At 38.3% G+C, this 22070-nt stretch overlaps 1 protein-coding gene and 1 long non-coding RNA gene across 5 annotated transcripts in view; both read right to left on the reverse strand.

Annotated features, from left to right (window-relative positions):
- The window catches only part of LOC116781168, an 844439-nt gene that overhangs the window by 640478 nt on the left and 181891 nt on the right, over positions 1–22070 (reverse strand). The gene's annotated exons all lie outside the window — the stretch shown is intronic.
- LINGO2 (leucine rich repeat and Ig domain containing 2) overlaps positions 1–22070 on the reverse strand; it is a 481605-nt gene that overhangs the window by 28404 nt on the left and 431131 nt on the right. The window lies entirely within an intron of this gene.

The raw sequence follows: 22070 nt of genomic DNA on the forward strand, positions 1-22070 counted from the left end.
AGGCTCAGAAGCCTTTTTTATTTTTCTTTTCCCTTTCCTTTCTTTTGCTTTGTTGTTCCAGTTAACATGCACACAGTAAGACATGATTGACAACTTCCCAGTGATGCTGTGTTTCAAAGATCAGGAAGATTTCTCGGACCTTCACTGGACCAGCTCTGTGCGGAGAGACCAAGATATAGGGAAGGACAGGCCAGTGTCTGCAGGAGGCAATCTTTCTGCAAGAATGAATCTGTATAATAAGAAACAACAGGATGCAACAGGAGAACAAAATAGCAAAGGGAAGAAAAGAGACGAAGGGGGTGGAAGCGAAAATACAGTGCCACAGGACATGCTATGACAAAAAAATTGAGGACTTGAGGGAAAAAGAAAGCCAGAAAGAAAAGAATGTCTGTTCTCCTAAAATGCAAAAAAAATCAGAAGAGAAGGAAAGGGACGAAAGATGGAAGATACTGCATTTTTCCAGGTTCAACTCTTCATTTATTACTCTGTTGGATAAGCTATTTCTGTTTTAATAACTTAATAATAATCCAAGAATAAAGTAGGACTTGCCACCTTCACTAAGTTAAATAAAAAAAAAAAAAAAGGAAGGAAAACATAGCTTAACAGCAGATTGTTTGTGGCAAAATCAGTAATTTAAACTGGAGAAAAATTGTGCTAATCCTTTTCATTAAACAGCAAATCTTTGCAGGAAAGAAGAGGTGGAGTTGCATAGCAAGGTCACTGGCAGTGCAGAAAGGTTTTAATGCTCAGACTGAGATTTAGGAAATACAAGAACATACCAGGCCTTTGTCTCCAATGCTCAGCTTGGGTCAGAGTCCTGGTCTCATATAATTCTCAGTTCAACACTGACTTCCTTTCGCCACTTTCCTCACTTGTGTAATTGATCTGTAAGTCCCTTGGGAACTGACAGCCTCTTGCCATAAGAACATGAACTGCTGACAGCTTTTTAGCTCTCAGTCAAGTGTTAGCTGCTGCCTCTTCACAAACTCGTAACTCACATAAAAATTACTTTTGATTTTCTCTCTGCTCAGCTGTTGTGCCACGCACCTGGCAATGGCCTGTGGACTGATACCACGATTCAGAGTGTGTATGTGTAGTACTGAGTGCACTGCTGTCTCCAGCCACTTAAATGCAGATGGTATTGTGTTGCCAGCTTGTCTCCTGTGTGCTGACCAACTACATTCAGCGTCTCCTCCCTGAATGGTGCTATGGTTCCTGCCTCTTCCCCTCCCTCATACAGTAGGGGAAGAACTGAGCTGCTGCAGCCAGCTGAGAGTTAGGGAAGGGATATCTGACTGCACAGGGGTGCGGCACAAGGAGAAGACAAGGTTCTCTCTTGTGTTGCAAGTTTCCCCATGACTGAGCTCCCATGTCATAGGATCATGGCTACTGTCTAACTAAAGAATGTGAAAAGAAAAATTCCAGACACTTCAATTTTCCAAGTTTCTTGAACTCTGTCAGGCTTGGTGCTGCGACTACTTCCCTGGGGAGCCTGCTCTAGTGCTCAGCCACTCTGAGTGGAAAGGGTGGAAAACCTTTTCCTCATATCCAACCCAGCTTACCTGACTCAGTGTCAGGCCATTTCCTCAAGTCTTGTTACCGGTAACGAGAGTGAAGAGATCAGTGCCTACCCCTCCACTTCCCCTTGTGAGGAACTGAAGACCTTAGAAAAGTCTCCCCTCAGTCTCCTCCAGGCTCAACAGACCAAGTGACTTCAGCCACTCCTCATACAGCTTCCCCTGCAGACCCTTCACCATTCTCATGGCCTTCTTTGGACTCACCCTAATAGCTTAATGTCTTTTTTAAATTATAGTGCTCAAAACTGTACACAGTACTCAAGGTGGGGCCACACCAGTGCAGAGTAAAGTGGGACAATCACATTATTTCTGTAGTTTGTTGTTTAGTTCCACTAAAGCTAGTGTTGCTCTTGCTTTTGTGGCATGCAGTGTTAGGAGGTCATATTTACTAACATGGACCACACATACTCTGATGTTTCTTACCTTTGTGCCTTTGATCCTGGGGGGTCGTGTGTGTGTGTAAAAACTGTGCTGCACTTAGAAGCACTCTTAAAGGAAAAATGAAGAATGCAATATTTATTTTTTGTTTAGATTGAAAACATTTTTCATTGTTTCATCCCATGTTGGCTTCAGGAAACAAGCCCATGGGAGGGGCTTATCAACCTCAGAGACCACAATCATCCATGTACAATATGACATAAAAATTTACTTTCTACTAAAACCACTATAACTTATACACTGGAACCAGCTCCTACTATATCTTTGTTGGGAACTATGAATATGGTGGTCTCAGATTCACACCAAGAAACCTGCCTCTCTTGATAAGCAATTATCACTGGGATGAAAGGAGGGAAGATAAGACAGAAAGACAGTGCCATTCTCCTCAGTGTTATCAAGTATGTCAGAGTAGATATTTCTGAGCAGCAAACACATCGAAAGTTAAATTGCTTGAACATATTTATCCAATATAATAAGGAGTCTGAATGCAAATTAAATGCATCCACAAAGAAAGGAATCCATTAGCACATTTTCATGAACTTTAATAAAAAATTCCTCTGGAATTTATAAAAACTGGACTTTATAAAAACAGTGTCAATCTCTAGAATTTAAAATGGGGCTGAAGTAGCAGCAGTCTGAGCACATGGGACAGATGGTTAAAAAAAAGGATGGACAGAGAAAAAAGGATGTGAAAAGAAATTCATGTCATGAGGAAAAGAACTCATAAAAATTTAAGTATTTTATATAGCTAATACTTAGAAAAGAACAGGAAGCTAGAGGGTTTATGGAAGTGCATTCAGAGATTTGGGTTTTATTAAAGTCATGTCAAGCAGTACAAAATGCTCAACTTGGAAAGCATTTCAAGACGAAAATTAAATGTATAGTTAATGTAGGAGAATTTGTTGCACAGGTATTAGTGCATGTTCCTTTCTTTCTGTTTAAAGTACTTTGCTTTACTGTGTGTATTCCAGTGATTCCTCCACTGAGAAGTCACAGTATTGCTACATGTGGTACATGACCACATTCTATCTCAAACTTCTGTTCCTTTCAAAATGAAAATACCTATGCCTAATTATAAATGGTAGCTTCTGACACCAAAGAAATGAGGCAAAAAAAGAAGAGAAAACCAAAAAACCAAACTCATGAACTGTTTTCCTACAGGTAACTTCAGAGCTGAGTAAGTTCTAGAAAGTTGTTCTGCTACAATATCACACTACTTCTTCTGAGTAAAACCATTAGGCACCACCAGTCACCTCTAGCTATGTACTGTGATAAATGGGCCCAATGTCATGTTAATAAGAGGGGTTAAGACATAAAAAATCCGCATCTGCTTATTTGCATTTACAGAAGTGGTACAGAACTTCACTGCAGCCATCTACTTCCTTGAGAGAACACTATCAGTAAGAATATGCTTAGTTCAGAAAACTGATTATACCTTTGATTGCAGTTAATGATTTGGTATCATTAGCTAAATACTCCTTCTCAAGATGTACTGCCAGAAAATCTGCAGCTCAGGCAGCAGTTTCTTGTATGCAAGGTCAGCAGAACTGAACAACCACAGGCATATGTAAGGACATTTGAGCAAGGTAAGCCAGGATCCCAGCATCCAGTGTCACTGAGGCAGTCACATATGATGGACTTAGCTCCAGTAGTGTGCTTTTTAATACAAATAAGTCCAGAGACAGTGTTTTTTAGATCTATCTATGTCTCTATCTCTCTATCTGTCTATCTAAAGGAACACCTAGTTTATCAACTTGAGACTCTCATCTCTTTAATAATTCTCTGAATTTCTGTCCTGAGCTTTTTAAAATTTGTCATTTTAAATTTGGTTGAGTATCTTTAGTCTGATTTGATTTTTGAACACAAGATAAAACTTTTGTGCTAGCAGAATCTTTCCCATGTCATCCTCAGATTAGAAAAGGTCATGGAACTGTAATTACCTAGCAGGTAACTGAGACATTATGAAGATGTCTTTCTCTGTGAATCTCTGCTTCTGCAATGGACTAAAACCCCCAAAATGAAATATGAGGAATGTACTTTGCTGCAATGTCTGAAATTCCAGGTGTAGACACCCAATCAGTCTGGAAGCCAAGGTCACCTTGCTAGCCCTGATAACATCTCCATATTAAGCCAAGACAAGAGTGCCAAAAAAATAGAACATCTTCCCAGAAGATGGGACAAGTAGGGTTTCCTACTATGCAGATGTCCCTTAGCAGATTAAATGCACAATGTTGCTTACTCAGACTGTCTGTTATAATCTCACTGACCTTCTACCGGTTTTAACCAGGCCTGACAAGAGTTTACTACATTAATACTTTAATTCTTTCTTCCCATCCCTTCTTTTACTCTCACATGTCCTTTGTGCTATTCTGCAAATAAGAGATGCTGCTGGTACTGTGCTCAGAACCTGGGATGCAGATACCAGGCTGCAAATATCTGCATACACTGATTGTGAATACAAATGAACCTGTTCCCAGCTTATGTGAAAAGATGGAAACCCATTGAATCCTACAGATCTGCGCTGTTTATCCTAGCTAAGAAATCTGCTTCTCTATCACCTACTATCACAACAAAAGCACATTAAATCAATATATTCTATTTTATAGCAGAAATAATTTTACCTTGCAGGGAATTCAAAAGTCTAAAGAAAACACCATCCTATTATCATGTTTTGACTTCACAAAATAAAGTGTCATTCAATTTACAGCTTGTATCTTAGCATCTTTGTAACCAGCATATTCATGTCAGCAATCAGATCCATGAATATTTTTGTGTTTAACAGGTATAATTTCCATGAATCACTAATGGAATCAGTAGGACGACATAATATGTATGCAAAAAATGAGGTGGTGCCCTTCAGAATCCTGGAGGGATTTCATCAGCACAAACCAGCCTGTTTCTTTACTCTACAAAACCAGGGATTTTCTCTCGAGTAGGAATTTCACATCAATCTCTAATGCAGCTATGGGAGACAACACTTTTTTTGATTAATTTTTATGAACAAAATTTAATTAAAAAAAAATCAACTGCATTAGCAAAGCTAAAACTTACATGTATGGAAATAAAGCTGTTTCTTAGCCTAGAAAAACATCAAGAAGTTTGGCTAACACAGCTATTTTTTCCTCACAATTTAATGCAAGGTAATTGGGTGTAAATGCTCAGGTCCTGTGTTGGCTCTAGAGGACTGAATAATTGGAAAGAGAATTAGTTCATTAACGCTCTCAGAACTTACCAGTACTTTATCACAAAGAGAAAGGGGTAGGAATAATTCAGTCATAGCAGAGCTTGGTTTCAGTCATAAACTGTAAGCAAGATTCAGTACTTTGATTTTACTAGAGACCCATGATGATTTTAACTGGCTTTGGATCAAGGACTGCTTAAGCCTCTTCATGTCCAGTGTTTGTAGACGACATTCTGTCTGTGAGGCATAGTCATATACATTTAAAAGGGCTTATCACTGTCCAGTGATAACTGCAGGTAATGAACAACCTTTTCTCTTCCCCTAATACTCACAAGGCAAGAATCAGCAGTAAACTCATGCTTTCAATTATCCATATCTTTCTATCCTGTTTCCTGTCACCCATAAAAACTCCTCCCTAATAACTGACACTGACAAGAACTGCTATGTCTATTACTTGCAAATCTTCAACAAACCATTTGAGTAAGAAGAGTCTCTACGGATACTTGTTTTCCCAACTGGCAGAATCTCCACCATAGGAAGGACATTTATCAGACAATAGGGATTCCCTGTGACACTTGGCACATACTGAAAAAGACAAGGTTTTATCATTGTCGCTCTCATTAAAAGAGCAACACTACGCATTCAGGTGTTGACTGCAATGTGGTGCATAACCTAGAACAGCACATCCAAGACAAAAAGCTTCTGTGTCAGCTATGGTGCATCCACCACCTGGCCTAGAGAGGGTTCAGAAGAGGATCCCAGTGTTGGCTTCTCAGACTGTATGTTTTGCAGCAGCTTCAAGAAAACAATGTGTGGAAGCAAGCAAGCAAGTTCTTTACCCATAGTATTGACTCAAGCTTTGTAGGTTGTTTTGAGGTATCTTTCTTACCACATTATAAAGAGTTCCACATGATGTCTGTCTCTACTGTGGCACAGTTAGTGGTTGGCTTCTCTTCCCTGATACTTGATACAATGCCTAGGCAGACATGACATCTGGGGCACACACATGCTCTTCAAAAATGTCATTCTTCCATTGTGAGTTCCCTTGTACTAAGTGTGCCATTATTAGTCAAAATACTTTTCAAATATGCTCCCTTTTGAGTGTACAATGGCTTAGCAGTTACTGCTTTTCAGTTAGGTGGGTAGGTAGGTTAAAGACAGTTTCTGGGGCCTCGTGTACTCTGTTAATTTGGATGTACGAAGTGCCGGCGAAGCATGGGCAAGGAAAGTCTTAAACCATCTTTCTGTGCAACAAGAAAGACACATCCTCCGTGAAACTTAATATAGCATGGACTGGTGAGCATGCACTGAGCATGCACAGCACACACAAATAAGAGTCAACTGGAGGAAAGGAGAAACTGAAAAGTAGAGTTAACTACAGGAATTGATTTATTAAAAGAAAAAGTGTATTTAGCACTGGTAAATTAAGCACTCAGAAGGTCCCTAAGGTCCTTGGAAAAGAAAGAAGGACTCCTCACATTCTTTCCCTGCTCCAACATAGGGTCCCTCCACAGGACACAGTCCTCCACAACCTTCTCCAATGTGAGTCCTTCCTGTGGGCTGTAGTTCTTTATGAACTACTCCGACATGAGTCTGTCCTATGGGGTGTAGTCCTTCAGGAACCAACTGCACAACTGTGGTTCCCATATAGGAACACAAGTCCTACCAGAAAACCTACTCCTGCGTGGATTCCTCTCTCTCTGGGGCCACTGCTCCTGCCAGGAGCCTGCTCCACTGTAGGCTGTCCAAAAGGTCACTGCCTCTTTCACGCGTGTACCTGCTCCGGTATGGGAGGTCTCCATGGGCCGCAGGTGGATCTCTGCTTTACCATGGAGCTCCATGAGCTGCAGGGGGAAAGCCTGCCTCACCATGCTCTTCATCCTGGGCTGCAAGGAAATCTCTGCTCCAGCACCCGGAGCACCTCCTACCCCTTCTTTTTCACTGGCCTTGGTGTCTGCAAGTGTCTGCAAGTCTGTCTCATGTGTTCTTACTCTTCTTCTGGAGGAAGCTGCTGGGTTTTCTTTTTCCTCTTCTATAATACGTTATCCCAGCAGCAATGCCACCATCACTGATGGGCTCAGCAGCAAGTCTGGTTTGGAGCTATCTGGCTTTGGCTCCATTGGACACAGGGTAAACTTCTAGCAGCTTCCCAAAGAAGTTGTCACACTTGTAGCCCACCCTATTACTCAGAACTTGCCACGCCAACCCAATAAAGCCATGTAAGCAGAAAACTGGTAAATGTCATAATTGTTTTCCAAGGCAGAATATCTGGTGAATTAACAGGTGGTATGCCACAGCAGGCTCAGTTCATCAGCCATTTAAAGGCATGTCTGCATCACAACAAAGGAACAGCAATTAGAAGGACCTTTTCCACCGATATTGGTTACTTCTGCACAGTGACTCTTTCTGTGATAGTAGCACAGAAGAAAAACAAAATGTCTGAAGTAATTGCAATTGCACTATCATTTTAAAGCTCATTTCACCACAGCTTTCTGAATATGATCTTCCATTTTACTGAAGAAGTAAAGCTGAATATAATTATTGCAAACTATCTAGGCCAATCCATCCCTAATACCTCTGGAGTTATCCCAAAAATTAGTCTGGTGCCTGAAATAAATAATAAATGAAAGATTTATTCAAGTAATTAAATAATGTATTGTAAACATACTACTTTCAAAAGCAAATCACTTAGAAGAAATCTGCTACTAAGAGATTCAGATTGCAAAGTTACCTGACAACTTTGTACAAATATGTGTTCCCGATGTGCAGGTTTTTTAAAGAAGGCTCATTAAATTAGGAATTGAGTTCAAGTGCAGGTATTGTACTGCATTTAATGAATGAGATGGGTATAAAGGGGGAGAAATTGGGGCACCCAGAAGACCACTATTCTGCACAAACAGAATTTTAAAACGTGACAGGTGGGTAGAAGATAGAACACACTGCAAAATTTACTTTAGAGGGCTTGTTTTTGCTTGTTATAAAGAAAATAAAATCCATATTACATGAATGAAAATTATTACTTTATGGAAATAAAAAAAAGGAGCACAAATATAAGTTCCTCCTGGCTGCTGCACACAGTTAGAAAGCTTGTGACTGTCTGGCCTGGGTGCGTGTAAGGCTGGTGTGATGGGCTGACCCTGACTGGATGCAAGCTGCTCTACCACTGCCCTTCTCAACTGAACAGAAGGGACAAAGTATAACAAAAGATTCATGGGTTGACATAAGGATGTGGAGAGATCACTCACCAGTTACTGTCATAGGGACAACAAACTCGACTTGGGGAAATCAATTTATTCACAATCAGATCAGAGTAGGGTAATGAGAAATAAACCCAAAAACATCATCCCCCACCCCTTCCTTCTTCCTGGGCTCATCTTTACTCCCAACTTTTTGTTTGTCCTCTCCATGATGGCACAGGGGAACAAGGAATGGGGGCTGTGGCCAGTTTATCACGTTATCTCTGATGCTCCTACCCCCTCAGTGGAAAGACTCATTGCACTCCTTCCTCGCTCCGGCATAGGGTCTCTCCCACAGCAGTCCTTCCCAAACTGCTCCAGTGAGGATCTTTCCCATGGAAGGACCTTAAAATCTGCTGCAGCATGGGTCTCTCCCATGGTGCAGTCCTTCAGGAACAGACTGCACATGTGGGTTCCTTGTGGGGTCAGAAATCCTGCCAGAGAACCTGCTCAGGTGCAGGCTTCCCATGGGATCACAGACTCATTTAGGCATCCACCCACCCCATGCTGGGCTCCTCCACGGGCTGCAGGTGGATCTCTGCTCCACAATGGACCTTCACGGGCTGCAGGGGGTCAGCTGCCTCAACCATGGTCTTCACTACAGGTTACAAGGGAATTTCTACTCTGGCTCCTGAAGAACCTCTTCCCATTCCTTCTTCACTGGCCTTAATGTCTGCAGGGCTGTTCCTCTCACAAATTCTTAGCCCTTTCTTCTCTGGCTGCAATTGTTGCACAGTAATTTTCCCCCCCTCTTCAATATGTTATCCTATTTAATGGTGTGATCTTGGCCTTCAATAGCCACAAGCCTGTCTTGGGGCTTCTGGCAGCTTCTCACAGAAGCCACCCCTATAACCTCTGTGCTACCAAAACCTTGCCATGCCAACCCATTACAGGCAGTTCTCCAAGGAAAGCTGGAATGTGCTAATAAAATAGATAAAAGAAAAAATGTGACAAGAAATTCCTTGATTTTTACTCAAATGTGGAAAACACCTGACACAAAGGGACAGATGGTCAGTTTTGTATTAATTTTAACTTGTGGACTTTGGAAGAAACATTGCTGATTTCTAACAGAGTTTTTTTTGCAATATTATTTTTTTCAAACCATATATACAAACTGGAAGAGCACAGTGGATGTAGGTAGGATTGAATATAACAGATAAGAAAAAAGAATGAATGGTGAAGTGAAGAGTACTAGATTAGGTTGCATAAATTTGGACAAAATTAGTGTAATCTACAATTTCCTTTCAGATACATGTAGAACTGAACTTTACAAAATATAATAATCCTAGAAGTAACGTACATTTACTTCATTTTTTAAATTGTCAATGTTTACAAAAACATCTTGCAATTTTAATTTGGCAGGATGGCTACAGGCACCTGGTTCTCTGAGAACTGATCCAGTAGGTACAGACTCTGAACAAGGTCATGGAAAGAAAATCTTTTTTTTTTGAGTGAAAAGAAATATAATGTGAAGTGTTATGGCCTGTCTGGGACATATCCTGAAACACTGTACACACTGTGCGCAAAAATAAGTAAGGCTAAAGAGGTTTCTTTCCTTCTAACAAACAGAACAAAAGCAGTCAGGAAGCTCCTGCAAAAGCTTGCAGAAGAAAGCAGAAAATACTAGTAGAGAAAACAGAAACTGGCCTTGTAATATCATCTTTTTTTCTTAATTTCTATTCTTTTTCCTTGGATAGCTGCTTGAGGGAGGTGCCCATGGGTGCATATGCAAGTACAAAATGCCAAAATCTACCTTTTTTTTGTTGTTTGTTTATTTTTCAGAACGTGTCCAGCAAATCTAGCTTTTCTGAAGGGGATATATTTCTAGAGGGGTATGTGGGTGATCATCCTGACTCAAATTATTTAATCTTTCCTTTTCCTTTCTGCTATTGTGGCCTTTTGTGGTACTTACAGCAGGAGGAGGTGAGAAGTAATAAAAATCAAGTGAGAGGATGATTTTTTGAATCCTCAGTGCTCCTTTTAAGGTACTGCTCCATCAAGACTTATTGTCCCAGCTGTAGTTAAAATAATTACAGAGCAATTACAGTCTAATGAGGAAGAATGGTGCAATTTACTCAAAATGAGTAAGAGAGAGAAAGTAGTATTCCTTGGGACTGATAAAGCCATCTTATATGCATGTTACCAACCTAGAAAGACAACGAGATATCCAAAGTTTTTGGCAGCTAAAAGCATCAGCCAGTGCTAAATATTTTCTATTCACAGGGAGACAGTTCCTGCCTCAAAGAGCTGAAACTCTGGTGCAGGGAATCTATGATGTGTCTAAAAAATGTAATTTTCTGTTTTTCACTTTTATATTATTTAAATCCACACAGTAGGCAGAGTAATAAGATTTTCAAAGGTGTTTTAAAAACCTTGTGATTCAGGACCTATATTTGCAAGGATGGGTTCTGCACTTAGGAGGTGATCTCACATTGACCAGAAGGGAAAAACTGAAGCAAAGAGGGTTATCTGACTTCCAGGCAGTCTTCAATTCCTAGTGCTGAATGTCCTTCTGAAAGCAGGGTTACTGTTTGTAAGCTATTTGGTATGTGTGCACACCGCCAGCTACAATGTAGGATTGAGATAACTGATCTCACTCTCATACAGGTAGAAGAAGCTAAAACTAAGGGCAGACTTCTGAACGCTATATTGCAGCTCCTAGTGCAAATTTCCCTTAGTCAGATAATGATTTCTTTTTTTTTATTCATGTTCAGAAGTCATTCTTCAACGAAGCTGACAATCTGTATCACCACAGATGCAAACTGATATCTTGTTATTCAACTTGTAAATCATACTTGCCCACCCACTTCACATACAGGAAGATTCTCATGGAATACAGAGGAAGTCTATTTTCTGCATGGACTCGACATTTTACAGGAGTTTTGCTCTCTGATTAGCATTTAGTTCAATTTCTAAATATAATAATCACACTGTTAAATCTATGAATTTCTGGATGAATCCCAGGTCTGTAGGAACAGTAAAGCAATAAAACCTGTGAAGTTATGGTGATGCTACTGCCGTGCATTGTATGCATAAACCCCAGCCTTTCCTCCTATCTCTTCCCTTCTGCTCTCCTGAAGTTTTTTTTATTCCACTATTCCTTGAATCCTTATTTCTCATCTCCTGAATGTAAATTGGCTTCGCATTCTTTTATGGTTGCATTTTAACACAGCTCCTGGACATCCTGCAGAGCAGAAGCAAAACTCAACAAGGAAAAACACCTAGCTGTAGATGTCTAAGTCTCTTACAGTCAAAGGTGACTGTGGTGCATTCTCAGCTGTATTCTTTGTTCCTTTCAGACACAGATCATGAAGACACCCCAATAATTGAATCATTTACTTACTGGGATTTACAGCAATTGGTAATGATCAAGACATTGCAAAATCAGCAGGCTGTATTCATTTGTTCTGCTGCTTAACATCACCACTGCGAGAACAACATTGTTTATTATGGCTCACAGGCAGTAATCATTTTATGTAACATGAGGATTTTTTTCACTCAATTGCTTTCATGCTTTAGGCTGATGAGAATAATCATTATGCAACAATTGCACCTCTACAGATGATCCTCAAGAGTTCAGGTCACTAAAGATACTGTATATACATTTTTATTGGGGTACATGTTTTCCTTTTGGATGTTTTAAGGGATGAGAATACAAATCTGGATCATAGTTTTCTTTTCCTTTGTGTTGACAACCCTTATTAAAACCAAAAATCTAAGTGTCCGGTAACAGGACGTCTTCAGTTCTAGCTGAAAGACTTCAGAAGCTAAAGATGAGGTAAAGGATTAGGTAAGCAACTGTGACCTACCAACATGTTCAGAAATGAAATAACTGAATCCACTGAGCCCTGACTTGGTTTGAGGATTTACTTATTATAATTCAAGCTCTACTCATTTTAATTATAGGCAGCTGAAAATACTCCACCAGTCTTTTCAGCAAATAGGTATGTTAAACAGTATATTATTCCATGCATCTTCCTTTTGGTCTGCCAGCAGTAGCTGACCATAAACACAGATTACATCCCAAAAGGTTTGCACCTCATGTCCAATTCAGCATTAAAAATAATACAGCTTGTAATTGATACTGCAAGCAGTTGTTTGCTCAAGCAATGGAGGAAAAGCATTCATTAGATTGAGAAGTACTTAACTGAAACAATGATTATTTGAGAGTGGGGGGTCAAATTTATCACACAATTTATCTTAATAAAGAGGCAAATTTACACAGAAACATTTTCATCCTGGAGAAGAGAATTTTGGGTAGGTTCTCTGCACAAATCCATTGATTCAAGTCAAAGACAGGTGAGATCTCGGAAGGCAAATGTATGGGATAAGACAGCAAATAATTTCACAGATACTCAAAAATTCAGTATATTTTGTTGGGTTTGCTCCTTTTCCTAATTTCCTTCATATGGGTGCAAAGAGAGAAGAGACGTTATCCTCTGTAGATTTTGACAAAACACATATGATTGCATGGCAAAAAGGTTCAGGAATTAATATTTCTAGGTATTATGGAACATGAGACATAATGGAAGGAGATACAGAAATGATACAAAAAAATTAAGTCTGTTGCTAAGTAGGAGCAAATGAAAGAAAATAAAACAGGAAACACAGGTACAAATTAGACAATATACAGACTTGAAAGTATGATCAAGAGCTTTGCAAAATGAAAAAGGTATATGAGTGTAATACAGGAACTACTTTCTATAGTGGCAATATTTTGAGCACCTGGCAGAACAACATCTGAGAAATTCAGCAAAGATTGGTGTGGAGGTCACTTTGTTGTGAGAGAAAAGCTACTTAGACAGGGGAGAAGGATAAGAAAATGATATTTAAGACGGAAAGAAGGAAGAAGGGTCTAGGCTGGCTTGATTGTATGGAACCAGCTAAGCACACAAATGACAGGTATCAAATCGTGTCCTTTCTGTAGTGATGGAGTTAAGACATTAATGACCAAGAGAACTTGCTTACCACAAACACATATATAGCCACAGGATACTATAACAAAGTGAAAACAGTGCAATATAAATTACTTTCTTAAACTGTGGCATACTGAAAATTTGTTTTTATAAGGCTGCACATATGAAAAATCTTTTTGTGCTGATGTGAACAAATGGTTATTTTGTATATAAAATCCTTTTACATACACTCACTAGCCCACTGCTGGTCAAGCTGGTCTCTATTTCTCCTAATCTTCTGCTTGCCACAGCTATCACGGCTAGGACATGTGTGAGTTCCTGTGCCAGTTAATTATAAATGAAAGATACTATGAAGCATTGAAAACCTGTTTTTTTTGCAACTCCTTCTTCATGCATGAGTCTGCTTTTTCTACAGTCTCAAAGACGAATAGGCCAAGTCAAATCTTTCTAGTTTTATTATCTGTTCAGAGAGAATAAATGCTCTGCTGTTCAGAGGATAATATTTTGAACTTCAAATACAGTACTGAGTGGACAGTATTTGATAGGAGCAAAGTGAGATTGAGAGAAAGAAAGAGAAATCTATAATTGCAGGAAAGGTACAAAAAGAAAATCCAGCAACCCTATTCAGATTGAAGAGCAGTGGAATTATAATCTATGCAAGCATGAAATTATACATTTCCCAGTGAGTCTGACCCTAACAATGACTGCATTCATGGCACCTGTTTGATGACATGATATTTTTTCAGATTTCAGGTAGCTCAGTTATTCTGTAGAGACATTCAGGGTTTTTTATACCCTTTTCTACCACATCTGATTAGTACTCTTGAGTGAGAGAAATAAATTCAGTCTTCTGCAATGCTAGGGTACTACCATTGCATAAGAATGATAACCATCCATCACAGAAAATCCACATAAAGCTGATATTAAGGGTTCTAAAATGACCTGGTAATAAGATTTGGCAAGACCATATCTTACTGTAATCCAACTGCTCCCAGCAGTCTCCTGTTCCTACAAAACAGTCGATCGTGGAGAGGCAACAGAGAAGCTGCTAAAGCTCTGTTGGTGACCAAGGGCCAGAGATCAACAGAATACTGATTATGAGTAGAGTAAATGCAGAATGTAATGGTTAACTTCAGAAAGAAGAAAGCACAGTGATACTGCAAAGACAGAAGAATATTTAATGCACTTTAACTAAAATGCAGAAGTAGCATAAATGTCCAATCAGCATCTTAGATATGGCAGAAAAAACCCTAAACCTAAAGCAGAACCTTCTGAAAACATTACGCTTTAGGGTGAGTCCAGCCCAATGTTTCTTTGACAGTAAAGTGATTAAATGAGGCATGGTGGTTTTTCTTTCTTCTATGCAGTTTCTCAGCTGATAATAGCTGAAAACTCAAGTGCCAACACTGAAGGAGTGCTGTGAAGTAATGAAATACTCTAGCAACACTGCTATGTTAATTCTTTAATTAATGAAATAATTATATTGTCATGATTTAATAAAGAAAAGTGATGTAGAGTGTAAGGCAATCATAGAAATTACAGCAGAGGTTTCTTTTGTAAACTAATGGCATGTACTAATACAGCAGTGTTCACCATTTTAATTGAAAAAAAGACAAAACAAAACAACTCCTCAAAAGAAAAGCCTTTATCTCTTCTAATAATAGGATTTGAAATGATTTTATAAGGAAATTATGTCTTTTTGTGAGTAATCAAAAACACCAACAAAAGACTATCACTACCACAGCCACCACCACCAAAACAAAATACAGCACTTCTGAAAACAGACAATTGACACAATTAACTCTGAGATTTTCCAAACAATGTCAGTATCAATTTGTGATAAGTTATGTGTTATGATTTGGTCAACTTGTTAAAAAAAATCAACCTTGAAATAGGAAGCTTAAAGTTACCATACTAAGTCATACATTGGAACATTAATGTATGTGTTCAGAGGATCAAGCTCTACCTTCATTAATGAGCATACAGGAAATCCCTTATTGTTTGAAGCCTTTGAATTTGTATGTGGATCTTTCTTAGCTAATTACTTGCAGGTAAAGCCCCTGTTACCTTGCTTTTAATGTGTCAAATGGAACTTAAATTTTACAGAAAGGTAGAGACCATTATGACCTTTTAATCACTTCTGTTCTATTCTCTACATTCCAACAAAACAAATTTCTTAACAGGTTTCATATCCCAAGAAAGGAAGTTAGACTTTGCCACTCCTTGTTCTGAACTAGCTTGATATATGGCTGATATAGGTCAGAGGAGAGTCAGACCTGGGCTGGAAATTAGCAGCAGAGCATTTACTGAATTATCTAAACCTCTTTTCAGGTTAAGATTCTCTAAAACAATTGTCAAATCTGGGTTAATCTTAAACTTTAGTGCAGGTCATTTTAAAATCCTAACAAGTTTTAGTTTTATTTACAGTTTGATAATGAGCGAGTAATACACAGATTTTGGGAGACTGCACCAAAAGATTTTAGCATGAACCTTTTCATTAAAATTCTTGTTGCTCCATCAGTTTATACTACTATAAAACATTATGTTTTATACTACTCAGGGTACACACCCTCCTTTCACAAAACGAAAAAAAATGATGTGTGAAACATATTTCTCTTATCTTTACTGTACAGGTCTTAGAACCGATAACAAGGTAAAACAAATGGTTGTTTCAATCTTATGAATGAAGCCTGCCTTTGAGCCAAGAAATCTGTATTTTTAAGTTTCCTTACAGTGTGATAATAACTAAGAACTTGTTTTTATCATCAGTCAACTGATGCTCTGCTCTTACCATTATTACTTCTTTGGTTTCCTAGAGAAAAGAAAAGACATGTTGAGCAGTCTTAATGTTTTAAAAGCTTTGGCATCTGTAAACGTAGAACTCATCTTTTACTTTGCACCATTTGAGAAAAGGAAAACACCAAAAGCAAGAGGTCAGTGAACTATGACCAGCGAATTTTCCTGAGCTACTTTGTGCTTCTCTTCTGATTTGTTCTTCAGAGAGATTTGTGTAACTGGACTGAAAGAACTTTATGAGAGCTGGTAGGGCTTCTTCATATCATGAGGTTTGAAGGGGTGAATTTTACTGCAAAAATCTAAGAGTTCAAATTTTGTCCAATAAATATTCTAAAAGGACATAAACTCAATTAATTGTAAGTTTTTTAAGCTCCTAAGTGAGCCAAGTGGGAAAACACAAAGTGCTTTTCCATTTATTTATTTATTTGTTTATTTATTTAGTCAGTTGGATAATCTTTCAAAAGCTTTTAAGCCACTTTAAATTCAGTGTTGAGACTTACAATGTTCATTCATGACAAGACTGCAGTGCAAGTGGAAACAAGACTTCTGACCACTGTCTGACAGAGAGTACCTATACATTTTCCACTGATCACAGAGTATTGTAATTCCTGTTGGTCAACGCTGAAGACAGCAACGTATTACGGTCTGTTGTTCAGAGCGCACACAGTGGTGTGCTCACACATTACAGTAGTGTACAACTAAAAAGATCTCAACACTTTTTATTTAACTCACTATTTGTTACATCTATTCACCAATACTTTTAATATTTACAGAGAGCTATTCACGTTGTTTGCCAACTTGGTGAAAATGTATTCATCTTTCTACTTGAATAGAACTTTCTTTGTTCTGAATTTTGAAACTAGGACTTTGTTCAAATACCTTAGAATTATATGTCTGTGGACCACAGTTACAAAAGACACAGTTATTTAAAGCATACCATAACTTATATTGTTTGTAATGCTGCCTATAAATTCTCTCAGTTCCTCAGTGGACAAGCAAGAAGCACCAAATATGTATCTTGGGCAGAGCAAAGGAGTCTATACTAACCTTCCATCCAACAATACAGCAGGGCTCTGGCCCAAGTTTATTCAGATTTGATCAGGTTTTGATTTTTTTTTAAGGTAACTTACTTCCTCAAAAGTTCATAATACTACTTTCTCAATTTTATTTGATTTTTTTTAATTGTCAAGGTAGATTGATTCTTCAAAAGTTAGCTGAATGTCTGCAAATCCTTAGTTGGCTAGTTTGTACCTTCAATAACTACCTTCAATTATCTTGTATATAAAATGGCAGGTTGTGTTCCATAGCTGTGGACCTGAAAGAGTGGTAAGACAGAAAAACTTCCTAGAGAGAAAAAAAGCATTCTTTACAGAATCAGAGAATGGGTAGAATTGGAAGGGACCACAGTAGGTCATCTGGTCCAACCTTCCTACCCAAGCAGGGTCCCCTAGAACGTGCTACTTGGGATTGTGTGTAGATGCTTTTTGAATGTCTCCAAAGATGGAGACTCCACAACTTCTCTGGGCAATCTGATCCCAGTCACCTGCACAGTAAAGAAGTTCTTCCTCATGTTTAAGTGGAACTTTCTGTGCATCAGTTTCTGCCTGTAATCAAATAAACCCCTACATATATATCCAAATTATGCTTATTGTCATAGGATAGCACTTTATTAAGTAGTACAGCTTCATTGGGCCAATACTAAATAACACTTAACCCATTTAGTAGTTATTTCTGCACTTAAAACATTTCTTCCTTTTAAGTTAGCCTGAAACATAGAGAAAATTTTAAAATGAACTCTGGCATCTGTCTTGATTATATATTTGAAAAATCACTGTTCTTCTTCAGTTTGAAAGTAAGGATATGTGCAATAATATATATTCAGATCTGCATACATATATACACTGCCCACAGAGCCTAAGCAGAAGCACAATGGCAACTGTTCTACAAGTTAAGCATCCAACTGCCATTCCATGCACAAACCACTAAAAGCTAACTGCTTCCAGGTTTTGGCTTGGAACTGTAAGTCCCACAAGCAAGCTGCTAAAGTGCTCAGAAGTGCAGAAGATAGGAAAAGCTAGTAGATAATGATAATTTAAAAAAATATTCTCAAGAAATCTCTCAAGTTATTTCTTAAGTAATTGCCCAATTTTTGCTTTTTGATACTATCTGAAAAATTGAAGTGTTTATCTGGAAATTACCTAGCAGCTATGAAAGGCAAGGACATATCCAGGGAAGACATGTATGTGCTTTTATAAAAAAGCACAGGTAAGATTTTGTAATTTCATATGGAATAGTAAGAACTGTTAATAATTTTTTAATCATATAAAAGTTTTTAAAAGTATATTCCCATATTGTACAAGGTACTTCTTTCCCTTTCTATTATGACGTGTTCCAACCAATCTCCAGTTTAACAAACATTGTTTTTACAAGGTTTGCATGTGTATATAGCTGCTTCTTATTCACTCTTCCTATAAAAGAAAAGCACTGTGTATGTGATAGCTTAGTATGAGGTGAAAGACCTACATTTCTTTAAAATCTGCAAATATTGTATGTGAGGTATTAAAAATATCACCTCTATATTCCTTATTTTTTGCAGCCATATGTTTTAGAATTCAACCTTGAATTTCATAATAATGAAAGTATATCTACCAGATAACTGCGGTACCAAGACAAAAAATGTTATTGAGAGTGTGTGAGGATACATTTAATAATAAAGATGAATGGATAATGGCTAAGACATACAATGACAAATTAAATGCGTAAGAAGTCCCAGGTTTTACTTTATTAGATTATACTTTATTAGATTATTCTTTACTGTCAATTTTTTAAAACTTATTTTTTAATTTCTCAATTTCTCTGGCCATTTTACAGCATGTCATTTAATTGCATGATGAGAAGTATTACTTGTTAGAAAGAATTGTGGAAAGTCAGAAGCCTAAGGCTATATGTACATCTTCTTTAACCAAGCAGAGCTATGACTTCTTATTGCTGTGAAATACATCAAAATTTGGACAATACCAGATATGAGTGTTTGACATGGCTGTAATGCTGGTTTGCATGTATGTGCTCAGAAGTTACAAGACTAAACAAACTATCAGCATTTACTTGCAGATAGTGAGATCAATTTTGCCAAAAAGCTACAATTTATATTCTCTTACCGTGCCCCCTTCTTTCATATAACATGCTTATAACTGTATTTTCGTCTCTAGGAAAAACTGTCACCCAGAGTGCTTGGTAAACTGAACAGATGAGCCAGTTACGCAGAGGGAAAGGCAGATTGAAATGTCCATAAATATATTTGCTAGAGAATGAAAAGAACACTGTCTCTGCGCACATGAAAGGTAAGGCCTGGAGATGGAACATATATATTGTGCCTTCTACCATTACTAGAATACAGTTATTCCTGAAGAACTATTATTATATTTGTTCTATTCTCCTCCTGTGATCTACTTAAAACTCCTCTCACAGTCTCCACTGCCATTGTGACAGTGTCTTGTAACACAAAGAACATCTCTCATCTGTTGTCTCTCTAAGATGTATCAGTAATTAGATTGTGAACTATGTTGTGAAGATGGTTCTAATTAAAGAAATATCGTTGTCCATCATTCCAGTAAGTACAGGATAACTAATTACATGGCTCAGTAGTAGAGAGTTAGAAAAAAAAAAAAACCAAAACCAAAAAAAGGATATGCATGTGTGGGTGTTTTCAGGCACACATGTGCATCTGGCCAGGAAAATAATGCAAAACCATGCGATTTTTGTCCCTTTGTGATGAGATTTCAGAGCTTGCCTGGGCAGCTCTGAGACTACCAGACCACTACATAAACTTCTTCTTCACAGACTCCATGACATTTTAGAGTGAGCAGGTTGTCCCATGCTATTCTATCTTCTCCACTGAACAAAGATTTGATGTGTAACACTTATGCCAGGTTTGGAAAATTTGGGATTTTGTTTCTGGCCTATGGGAGAATGGATTGCTGACTTCCAGCCACACCTGGTAACAACCATGAGTTTGAAATCAGTTGCCAGCTGGCAAAGTTAAATACTGCAGTGGTACACACATGCTGTTATGGTTGCAAGGCAAGGGAAGGAGCTATAGCGATGAAAATTCATACCATTATGTCATCTGAAGGACGGGGGTTTGCCACAGGTAAAAGTTGTTCCTGGGGCTCAGCCACTGCTGGAAGCAATCTCTGAGTGGCCACACAGAGCCCAAGCCCAGCAGAGCCAAGCAGGTAGCACCAGTGCTGAGGGAGGTGCTTGCTCCAATATTTGTCTTTAAATCAAGACACATGCATAAATACTTTTGTGCTTAATGGAAACATTTACTGAACTCGTCAGAATAACATGACAGTAAAAGTCATGGCTTCCCAGTATCTAGTAAGAAAATTAGTATTAAAAGTATAATCTAAGGGGAGCTTGTGAAAAACACAAGAGAACATAAAAGGAAGGGGGTACAAGCTTAGCTTTATAATCAGTAGCGTTGGCCAGAAAAAAAGACCCAAAAATATATGATAGAGAAAGTGCACTGGGGAATTAGTTCTGGTTATTATTTCATTTCCTTTTGAAGTCAGGTTATTCTGAGCTTCAGAGACCTGAATGACCAGTAAGAACTACTTTAAAAAAAGAATCTCATTTTTAAATAAGGTAATAGACAAGTTCTAATTTCTAATGGCACACAAGTCTGGGGTTGCAGATTTTAGAACTTATTATCCGTGGACCTCTCTACTAAGAAACAGGGAGGATACACAATTTTTTTCTTTGTTTTCATGCTTTTCCACCTTCTGATTATTTTTAATTTAGTTTTAAAATGTAGAAAGGAAAAAAAAAAAACAGATCAAAGACATAAGCCGAGCTGAAATGATGCTGGAGGAGTCCAGGAGCAATTTGCTGCTCATTAGGAAAGATCTTCATAAAGATCAAATAATAACACTGGAAATTCAAAGGGCAGCATGGTGTATCAGTGTTGAACTTTGAGCTAAAGAGTTGGTTTTACTGTGCTAATAAAGCTCCACCACATGATACCCAATCTTATCAAAAATAAACCGCCATCCCACTTTGCAGTCTGCAAAATCCCTTTGAGGAACCATATGCTGCTGCTGCTGCTCTTCCAGCAGGTTATTTCCAGTGTATGAAAGTAACTCTGGGTCAGAGGCTTAACCTCTCCGTACCAGACTCCATTCACATGACTACTCCTGCTACAGAATGGAGCTTCCGACCTGGCCTCTCTTAATAACTAGGAAACTATTATTCAACCTTCTCTTAAAGGCAAAATTACGTGCCTATCAGCATTATTATTGTTGTTATTATTACAAGCTTATTGACCCTATTAACCCACTTCATTTATTATTTTCCATCAATGTTCTCTTTTTCTGTGAATAAATGCCAATAAAACTGAGTCAAATCTAGTATACATCAACTACAGTGGATAACTGTGGCCAGTTATGTCCCTAGTGACTACAAGCATGACTCGCTTTTGACTAATGCAACCCTAGAATGAAGGAAAATGTGAAGACATATTCCCACTAATGAGCTTGGGTAGCGCAGATCATAGTAGTGCTAACAGATGCTACTGGTTATTTAGTAACCTGAGGACAATTTAGATCATATCCCCCTCTTTCCAGCCATGTTCTGCAGCTGTTCACAGAACCTGGTCATATACATCAAAAATAGTGAGTGCTGGTGACCAAATAAAAGGTGATTTTGCTCTCAGTTTCTTGTCGTGCCAGGTCTAAGTTCTATGGGATTAAGCTGAATACAGCTGAAAGGGGCCCAGGCCCATGAACGTTACACTTTTATAAAAGAGTCCTAGGGAAGGAACTGCATATCCTGCAATTATACCACAACTTCAGCTCTATTTACTAGATGCAGATGCCTAGCAGACAGCCAAAATGTCTTTCCTAATTTATACCTGTGTTTGTCTCTC

This window comes from Chiroxiphia lanceolata, chromosome Z (genome assembly GCF_009829145.1).
Source record: "Chiroxiphia lanceolata isolate bChiLan1 chromosome Z, bChiLan1.pri, whole genome shotgun sequence".
Classification (NCBI taxonomy): domain Eukaryota; kingdom Metazoa; phylum Chordata; class Aves; order Passeriformes; family Pipridae; genus Chiroxiphia; species Chiroxiphia lanceolata.